Genomic DNA, 10,675 nt, shown 5'->3' with positions numbered 1-10,675 from the left:
GCAAGTGTGACTGGGCATCGGCGTTGCCAGATTTTGCGAGAGAAATATAAGCGACCAGGTCTAGGAAAGCAAGCCAAAAAGAAGCAACTATGCCACATGAAAACTTTCACTGGCTTCCTTTAAAACAGGCCTGAAAATCCACCTTTCAGGAGGCCAAAGGGGGAGGTAATTATCACTTCTCCCTTAGACAGGTGATCACCCCCCCCCCCTTTACCCCACCCCCCCTTTCTACTCTGTACATATAGTGTTTTATATTTGTGATGAAATTGAAATTGAGTTATTTTTTATGTTATGTTAATGAATTGAATACATAGGACCCCAATGGAAACAAGACCGCAAGGACTTTTTTTTGGCGTTATCCTTTTAGACCAAGTGTTTGACTGTACTTTGCATTTCTGTCTAATAAGATATTCAATCAATCAATCAAGTGCGTGGTAAAGGTCACATGAGAAATCACAGACAGACCAAAACACAAAGACGGTTTCATTTGTTCATATCAATGCTAATACATTTTCTGAGGTAAGATGCAGGTCAAGATCAAATTAAATATTCAGCAATTGTTTTAAATCACACAATACAGATGAATACAGAGGATATAAACAAACAGCACTACTACAGTGTAGAATCAACCATATTAATATACATTTTAACTCCAAGAGTTAACTCTGAGTTAAATTTGCATTGATGATTTGACTGTGTAATACTGTTTCCTCCTCCATTTTAATTTTCCAATATAAATTGGTGCAACTCAGGCACTTTTTCTTAAAGTCGGTGAGTGCTACCATACATCTTTGGGTGTAGTGTTTTGAAGCGTATGTGTGGTGTCAGTGAGTTTCCTAAATTGCTTGCTTTTTAGAACACTGGTAATGAGCCGAGTAGGCAGAGGCACTCCGTTCAGTTTGCTCTGCCAGCAACTTAAGCCGTCCAGCACAGTGTGCAATCCTGTTAGTGGTGTGCTGCTTGTGACAGTGCATGTTGGTTGTCGGGTTGCATGCATGTGTGTGTGTGTGTGTGTGTGTGTGTGTGTGTGTGTGTGTGTGTGTGTGTGTGTGTGTGTGTGTGTGTGTGTGTGTGTGTGTGTGTGTGTGTGTGTGTGTGTGTGTGTGTGTGCGTGTGTGTGTGTGTGTGTGTGTGTGTGTGTGTGTGCGTGCGTGCGCGTGCGTACTCAGAGTGAATAAACGATCTCTTACAGGTCAGGTTTTTAGCACCGCATGTAGCAGGGCTCTGATGGTGGCAATGTTGGTCCGTAAATGGTAGAGCCTGACCGATGCCACATTTTTGGGGTTCTAGATGCTGATCCTGATTTTGGAGAGACCACCGATTACTGATGTTTTGCAACGCGTTGTGAGCTTGTATATAGGCTATTTAGGGTGTTTTTAAGAGGGGTATATATATAATATATAAAAATCTTTGTGTGGACATTTTTGAGAATTCTCTAACATTTTTGGCAAATTTCGGGTGTTTTGGGTCTCGAGCTGAGAACTGTTTGGGAATACCCCTGGAGTACTATCAGTACACTGCGCTCTAAGGTAAGAGTAAAGGTCATGGAAAGTCATCATTTGATTGGTTGTGACGATTGAATCCACCTGCAATCCAACCTACGCACCACTTCACACCACCCACGTCCTCCTTACACACATTACTTCATTCTTGTTTGGTGTGTTTGTGTCTGTGCGCATGCGTGTGTGCGTGTGCGTGTGCGTGCCTGCGTGTGTGCATTCCTGTATGTATCTCCAGGGGTCCTACAGATATCTGATATAAATTACAATCTGCCATCAGCTCTCGATCTTGCTGTGTGTGTGTGTGTGTGTGTGTGTGTGTGTGTGTGTGTGTGTGTGTGTGTGTGTGTGTGTGTGTGTGTGTGTGTGTGTGTGTGTGTGTGTGTGTGTGTGTGGGTCCCATCCCTATGTGACCATGCTCTGTGAAAATTACTTTTTCTCGCCACACTCCTTTTTTCTTCCCTCTCTCTCTCTCTCCTCCATACTGTGGTACAGTAAACCTCATTCACATTCACGTCCACGCCGCAGCGTCCCCAGGACACCCACCACTGCGGTCCCCTCTCCTCGTCTCGTCTCAGCGGAGACAAAACGCCGGCTCTGAGTTTTTTCCACTCACGATGGCTTTTCATGTTCATGCCTCGCTCACGTCTTGTTCCACTCTCTCCCTTTCAGTTCAGCCAAGCTTCAGAAAACATGCGCAAAGTGCTGTTCAGTTCATGATATGAAAATGTATCGTACACTATAGGAACAAGTGTTTCCAAAAAAGACAAACATGAGAACTACGGCTGCAACGATTGATTATTTTCTTAGTGATTGATCATTATTTTCCGATAATCGAAACACTTTTTTTTGTCTGATTAAGCACTAAAGTACTTAAGTTTACTACGTCTCGAGGGTTTAAGTGGTTAAGCTCTCTCTCTCTCTCTCTCTCTCTCTCTGCTTCAGTTAATTTCATAGTAATAATATACTGCCTTGAACGTTCGATAAAACAATACTGCCAACAAGCATCAAATAAGCAGTGGAACAGAAATAATCAACTTTTCTTTAATAATGAATCCTATTTCCCTTGTGCCAAAGTGATTGTGTGGTGTATGTGCATGTGCATGTGCATGTGCATGTGCATGTGCATGTGCATGTGCATGTGCATGTGCATGTGCATGTGCATGTGCATGTGCATGTTTACAGTGTGCCCCTGTGTGTGTGCGTACGTGCGTGCATGTGCGTGCATGCTTATGCCTGTGTGTGTGTGTGTGTGTGTGTGTGTGTGTGTGTGTGTGTGTGTGTGTGTGTGCATGCATGCGTGTGTGCATGATGGTCTCAGTTTTCTGCACAGCTATGTCTACTCTAGCCTGGTAAAGCCCCTCCCTCCGGAAAATCTAATTTCCATTTGATTTCAGGAAGGAGTCTGGCATGAGAACCTGTGTGTGTTTGTGGCTGTGGGCTGGAGTTGGGCGGGAGTAATACCGTTGACTGACAACCCCTTCAGCCAATCAGCAGTGTTCCCCTTCAGCCAATCAGCAGTGCATTTTTACCACCTCCAGACTAATGTGACGCAACAGGACTTTTGAGACGGCCATGCCCAAAATAGGTTGCCTTATTCGGATACATGCGTATCACTGCCCGCCCCTGCCGGTTCTCTGATTTTTTAAATAGGCTCTGTCATGATTAATTGACCACATATATGAAGTTAAAGAATTTGATTCTATCCAAACGATATCTTAAAAGTAAATTCCGTGCCTCAAAAAAGAAGTTTGAGAGCGTTTTAAAGTTTTAAAACCGAAAGTAAAAACAACGCACAGAAAACAATGGCTGCCGTTCCATTTTGGTCGGCTGCACTCGGATCCATTCGGGTTCACTCGAACTCGCCACCTGATTGGCCAACTTTCGCTGTCAATCACAGAATGATGAGCGAGGAGGGGCTTTACCAGGCTAAGGACGCTGATAGGTGAGTCCATTTGGTGAACGGGCAAGAAACGCCCAGATAAGCCTTCAGGCCAGACTCAATCCTGAAATCAAATTCCGGAGGGAGGGGCTTTACCAGACTATGTCTACTCTGTCTCCCTTTCTTTCTCTCTTTCTCTCTTTCTCTCTTTCTCTCTTTCTCTCTGTCTGTCTGTCTGTCTGTCTGTCTCTCTCCTGTCCTCTACAGTGAAAGAGGCCAGCTGACCTGACCTCTGACCTAATATCAGCGTATTACAGTGATATCATTACAGCAGCATACTGTTTAAAGGTAGGGTGATATTTTTGGGTTAAAACAAAAAGTATTTTTTTAAAAGGTTTAAGCACTATATTCTGATAGTAATCATTGCTATAGAGTGTTTGTTCAGTAACAGGAGTCTCCCCGTTTCTCCAGCTCTTTAATAAACAGAAAATTCATTTTCTGGTAGGTGTCAAAATCTCAGCCAATCAGGAGAAAGTACCCATTTTTAAGCTTTATTTTTATAGTGTTCCAGTTCTAATTTTGCCTGCTCATTTCTTAGTGTCATCACTTCCAATTTCACTTGTTTAATCTATATCCTGATTGAGTTCTCTATCCTGATTGGATAAAATTGGAAATGAAACTGAAACTGAAACGAAAATGCATTTTCGGTTTTATAAAGAGCTGGAGAGACATGGAGACTCCTTATATGGACAGGACACTCTATAGTAACGAGCACTATCAGAACATAGACCCATTTTGCAATTATTTGAATAATTGCAAATCACTTACCCTACCTTTAAGTTTTGCATCATGCATTATTATTATTATTGTTATTATGTATTGTCTCTAACTACTTTATTTATATGTCTGTGTGAGCTACCATACTCCTGAATTTTCCTCAGGGGATGAATAAAGAGTCTGTCTTGTCTGTCTGTCTGTTTGTCTGTCTGTGGGTCTGTATGAACATTTATCCATTTGTTTCTACTGTATAAGAAGACACATTGCAGGTCAGAATCCAATAATTAACGGAACTGATTTACCTCCATATTTATAGAAGACTCTCTCTCTCTCTCTGTCTCAACCTGTCTCCATCTCCTCCCTCTCTTCCCATTGCTCTGATTGTTGAGACTGTAGTTTTCTTATTGAATAAGTGGTAAAGCTACTTTACAGCTCTATTACAGAGGCAGACACCGGCCGGCTCTTTACTTTAACTAATTAAGCCGTAGACAGATAGACCGCATAAAGTCTAGGTATAAAAAGTTGTGTGCGTGTGCGTGTGCGCGTGCGCGTGCGCGCTGTGCGCGCGTGCGTGTGCGTGTGTGTATGTGTGATGTGGTTATGTGACTATCTGTGTGGGTAAAATATAAAGTCTGTGGACTATGGACGAAAATGTATGTGGTTTCATCTTCCAATTTAGAATGCACGCATGGGGCTTCTGTGAGTGCTTGTGCAAGTGCCTGTACGCTCGCCTTTAGCATATGCGTGCGCCCATCTAAATGGCAAAACGGGCGGGTGGACTGTGCTGCTTCTCTTTTCGCAGAGACTGATGGGATGAGAGGTTCCATTTTAGGAGGCAGCCATGCTTATAAATCGCTCAATGCTGCCATGGCACGGCGGCGGGCAGCGAGAGACAGAGGAGCGAGGCGAAAAGTGTTGAGAGAGAAAGAAAGAAAGAAAGACAACAAACTAACAAGAAAAAGGTTATTTGAAAAAAGTAATTTTGTCTGAAGTTGCCGTCTCTCCGTCTGCTTTTAAATCTCTCTCTCTCTCTTTCTCTCTCTTACTCACTCTCTCTCTCTCTCTCTCTCTCTCTCTCTCTCTCTCTCTCTCTCTCTCTCTCTCTCTCTCTCTCTCTCTCTCTCTCTAGTGTGCCTTTTCTTTGTGTTTTTGTTGTGCAGAAAAGCAGAACATTCGGTTTCAGCTACACCCCTCCACCAGCCCACCACAACTCTTTTTCACTCCTTTCTCCCGTCTCGCCCCATCCAAGCTAAAATGCTTTCTTAAATCGGCTGATCAAAGCAGGGACAGCTGAAAGCTTTTTGGCACAGATGGGTGCTCAAGGTAATCATTTCTGGACCGAGTCATTTCCCTGCGGTAACAAACTTTGTCTCCACTTTGTGCTTTCCCATCAAGGACAGGGAAAAGTGTTTTTTTTCCCCTGGCCTTGTGAAGGGAAATAGAGGTAGGATGCGTTTGGACGCCACATTTTGTTTTGGCTTCATTTTGGTGAGCACTCACTGATAGGGTTTAACACCGGGAATCCCGGGATGCGGGAATCCCGGGAATTCCGAGGTTATTTACCGTCCCGGGAACTGACTTCGGTTCCCGGGATCCCGTTTTTTTTTTTTTCTTGTTAGAAATGAATACTAATTAGTAGAAAGGCCTATATCTACAGCGCGGAGGAATTACTATTATAATTAGCCAAGTCGCGTTGCCGACCAGGGCAGGGGTCCCCATCGTCCCGTTGTGAGAACCAATATGGGACGCACTGAATGTAACAGTAATGAACAAAATAAAGACAAGTGGCCGTGATGCCCCCCTGCCTGCCCTGCGCACGCTGATTTCACCCGTTTCCTCTGCTGTCAAACGGTAGACACCAGTTGACTAGTTGAGATTCAACATCAAGTGAAACGCCTGCATAAACAGTGGGTAGGTTTGATTTCGAGCCTATATCCAGCTTAAAATGCACGCAAACCAAGCAATGCTTTTGATAGAGAGAGAGGAGAGACTGGAGAGAGAGAGAGAGAGCAAGAGAGAGAGCGCGTGCGAGAGAGAGAGAGAGAGAGAGAATTAGACCGATGTGGTCGGTGGTCCGATTTTTTAATCATCATTAATGTAGCCTACCCTATACCCACACTTGCATTTTAGAACGTTCAAACTACCATTTTACTAGAACTACCCAGTAGAACAAGTGAACTGCACAACAGCTGTCTGTCTCATTGATTGTCAGTGGCAGCGCATGCATGTGCACATCAAAATCACACTACAAAACCCGACATTTGATCAACAACAAAATATAGATTAATACATTTGACAACATACAGCCAACATCCCAAAATGGAGTCTCAATATCCAGCAAGTAGCCTAATATAAATTAATAACTGCAAACAAATTACAAGTTTAGGCTATCAAATCAATATCCTACAAAAGAGATAAGCTGTGACCTCACCGGCGCTCTGATGGACAATAAATAAATAATCCTTTTGCAAATTCTCTTGTCAATAATGATACAAATGGAACGTTTATTTCAGCAGCTAGAGTTTGACATTGTTTGAGTGCGTTTTGGGTGCACAGCGCAGCTCCTCGTTTAAGTTAATTGTCTTCACCCGCTGCTGCGCAACATGGCAGATCTCCGCCAGGGCACTATATTATATTTTATATTATATTTATATGATTTAAAAAATCAACTTAAGTCATTATTAGTGCAAGTTCATAGGTGGACACAATAGGGACATTTGGGCACCTCAATATAAAATTGGCTATTTAAGTATCTACATATAAATGCATTTTAGTGGGTAGTTTTTTTTTTTTTTACCCTTTAACGGGAATTCCCGGGAAGCCCGGGAAAAGGTCTGAAAATTCCCGGGAATTAAAATTAGCTATTTCCCGGAAAATGTTAAACCCTACTCACTGAATGAAAACACGATTTCTCAGATGAAAATGTGCCCAAAATGTAGTAGGGATGCTAGGGTTAAAGTGTTAACATGTATGTTTTATTAAAACATAAATATCAAACTGTATTATGAGCTTGTGGATTGGCTATTTTCGAATAGACAAAGTATAAAATAGGCCTTCAGTCGTTCCCAAGTGGGGTCCGGGGACCCCAAGTGGTCCTTGGGGTGGTTCCAGGGGGGTCCCCAGCAAAAGTCTGGGGACCACTTTTAACCACTTTATCCATTTATAAGTTGGCTATTCAAAAATAGCAGATATAGGCCTACAAGCTCGAGCTTGATGCAAAATGTTCAAAAGAATTTAAAGATTTTTCTAAAATGTTCAAAAATAGCAGATCTACATAGATCTGCTATTTTTGAACATTTTAGAAAAATCTTGAAATTATTTTCAACATTTTGCATTTGCAACACAAATCTTCTCTTCTGGGGGTCCCTGGTTGAAAATGTTTTCAGATGGGGGTCCGCGGACAGTGGGGGCCCTTGACATGAAAAAGTTTGAGAACCACTGGTTTATACATAGCACATAGCACTCACTTAGTATTCACTTAGCATCCGCATAGCATTATTCACTTAGTATCCACACAGTATGCCCGTTCTTTTGGTCATGACCTTGTTGCCGGCACCTTGCCCTGTCATTGCACCACACCCACAATGACTTGCTGCTTTTAGGCCATCCTCCCTCTGTTTGTCACTTCTCTCCATCTTATTTCCACTCACCCTTTTCTCTTCTGCCTCTCTCTCTCTCTCTCTCTCTCTCTCTCTCTCTCTCTCTCTCTCCTCTCTCTCTCTCTCTCTCATATACTGTATGAATTCTCTGGCTGTCGTCTGTTCTCTCAGGTTGAGTAATGTCATGTGTGAACAATGGCCTATTGTGTGTTATCGAGCCGCCCAATTCCCCTTCTCCATCTCACCCTCCATCTCTCTCTCTCCATCCCCCTGTCCATGTCTCTCTCCATCCCTCCCCATCTCTCTCTTCATCCCCCTCTCCATCTCTCTTTCTCTCCATCTTTTATCTCCATCACACTCAATATGTCTCTCCCTCACTCCCTTGATCGTGCTCTTCCCTGCTTGAGGCATATCTGTAAAGATTTAGAGTAAGGTAAAGCTGGATGTATGGACGGACGGACGGATATGGAGGGAGGGACAACATTGAAGTACAGAGGAGCAGTGGTGTAAAGTAACTAAGTACATTTACTCAAGTACTGTACTTAAGTACAATCTTGAGGTACTTTTACTTTACTGGAGGATTTCTAATTGTCTGTACTTCTACTTCTACTCCACTACATCTTAGAGGCAAATATTGTACTTTTATTCCATTACAATTATTACAAAACTTTAGCTACTTTGTAGTTTTTTTTTTTTTTGTATTTTCAAACATTCTTGTACTTTTACTTTTGGTACTTTAAGTACATTTTGATACCAATACTTTTGTACTTTTACTCAAGTAATTTTTAATTCCGGACTTTTACTTGTAACAGAGTACTTCTACATTGCAGTATTGATACTTTTACTTAAGTAACACATTTGAGTACTTTTTCCCACCACTGCTGAGGAGGAAGGGAGGGGACAACGGTATAGAATGAATGAATGAAGAGAGAGATGGAGAAAGAGAGAGAGAGAGGGAGAGAGAGAGAGAGAGAGAGAGAGAGAGAGAGAGAGAGAGAGAGATGTGACTAATGGCATGTCGGTATTAAGGCCTTAATCAATGCTTGATTAATATTCATTGGTTTGGACCGGACAAGGAGGCGGGGCTAATGGAACACTTCCTGCTTCGATTGATCACACTCAGTACAAGGGCACGCTAACTATGCAACACACACACACACGCTCTCTCTCTCTCTCTTTTGCATGCACGCACACACGCACGCACGCACGCACCCACACACACACACAAACACACACACACACATCGTTTGTACTATACTGTACTTGTGAGGACGTCAACATTTTAGGAAAGCAATTTTAGAATAAAATATATTTGGCATGTTTAAACTCCAAGGTTTAAGACAAAAATAGTCGATCTACAAGCTCACAACGCCTCACAGCGCGAGATCTGCTATTTTCGGTCCACAACACATGGCGTGCAACTATAAATCAGGCATAGGGCTAACTACATCCCCAACCCCCTAAACCTAACCTCTAAATGCCTAATCCTAATCTCAATAATTTCCTAATTTCCTCTAAAAATCTTTTGTAACCTTAACAACAGGCATTTCTCTCAGGAAAATGATTTTAGATTAGAAGAACACGTTTTAAGCAGAGCAGCGAGAAACTGTTTTGCTAAGTTGGTGGTATATATTAATAAGTATTTTTTTAAAGCAAGTACGCACGCACGCACGCACGCACTGCACGCACGCACGCACGCACGCACGCACCGCACGCACGCACGCACGCACGCACGCACGCACGCACGCACGCACGCACACACACACACACACACACACACACACACACACACACACACACACACACACACACACACACACACACACACACACACACACACACAGGGGTGACCTTGGCGGGCAAGATTTAAGGATGATCCGGACGTTTTTCTCCCCTGCAGGCCACGTTTAATGGAGCTCTTTTATGAGGCGAACTGCACCTTTATGGCCTATATAGACTTTAGACTGACAGAGAGACGGCAGGCCAGTCCGGACAGACGGAGAACCAACAAAAGAGAGAGACAAGACGGACGGACAGACCGACAGACTTAAAAGTGGAGGTGAAACACATTGAAAGAGAGCAGGGTGGAGAGGATGACTCGTGATTAATTTATGCGCCGTCATACAATGGTATCACTCACAGTCACATGTTGTGATCTTGTAGATCTGCTGGTTTGCCTCTCTTTCTGTCTCTCTCTCTCTCTCTCTCCTCTCTCTCTCTCTCTCTATCTCTCTCTCTCTCTCTCTCCTCTCTCTCTCTCTCTCTCTCTCTCTCTCTCTCTCTCTCTCCAAAGCTCAACGCATTTCGTTGCTGTTGGGCAGAAACCTTGTATATCCATTTTTCTACTTTTTATGTTCGGTTGTAAACGAAGGCCCTATACTTCATCATCATACAAGAGTGTCGCACAAAGGTGGTGAAAATGAAAAAATCAAGCTCACCGGCTTCTAGTACGTTTTTAGAATAATTATAAAAAAGATTTAGGACTTACAAGGTTTTTACCCGACAGCAACGATACACAGGCTATAGATTTGTCCTGTTAATTTAACTCAGAATGTGTATCAGGGGATCCATTTGGGTCTGTCTCTTACACTCTTTGAGTTCAATTAACACAGGATTTTACTGCACTCTCTCTTTATTGCATCTATCTCTCTCTCTCTATCTCTGTCTCTCTCCCGCCTTTATTCCTTTCAAGCCCATCTCATTCAGTTTTTTATCTCCTCTATTCTCCCTCCATCTCCCTCCATCTCCCCCCTCTCTTTTCACACACTGTCCCTGTATTTTACTGTCTTTATACAGGCCCATTCATCCCTCCCTATCTGTTTTAGCCTTCGTTTTCACAACTCAATCTCCCCGATCGTCCTCTCCTCCACACGGCACTTATCTCTCTCTCTCTCGCCTGATTTATACGTAGTGTGGCG

The sequence above is a fragment of the Gymnoscopelus braueri genome (genome assembly GCF_963280865.1).
Source record: "Gymnoscopelus braueri genome assembly, chromosome: 7".
NCBI classification, from domain to species: Eukaryota; Metazoa; Chordata; class Actinopteri; order Myctophiformes; family Myctophidae; genus Gymnoscopelus; species Gymnoscopelus braueri.
Note: the sequence above shows the minus strand (reverse complement) of the source record.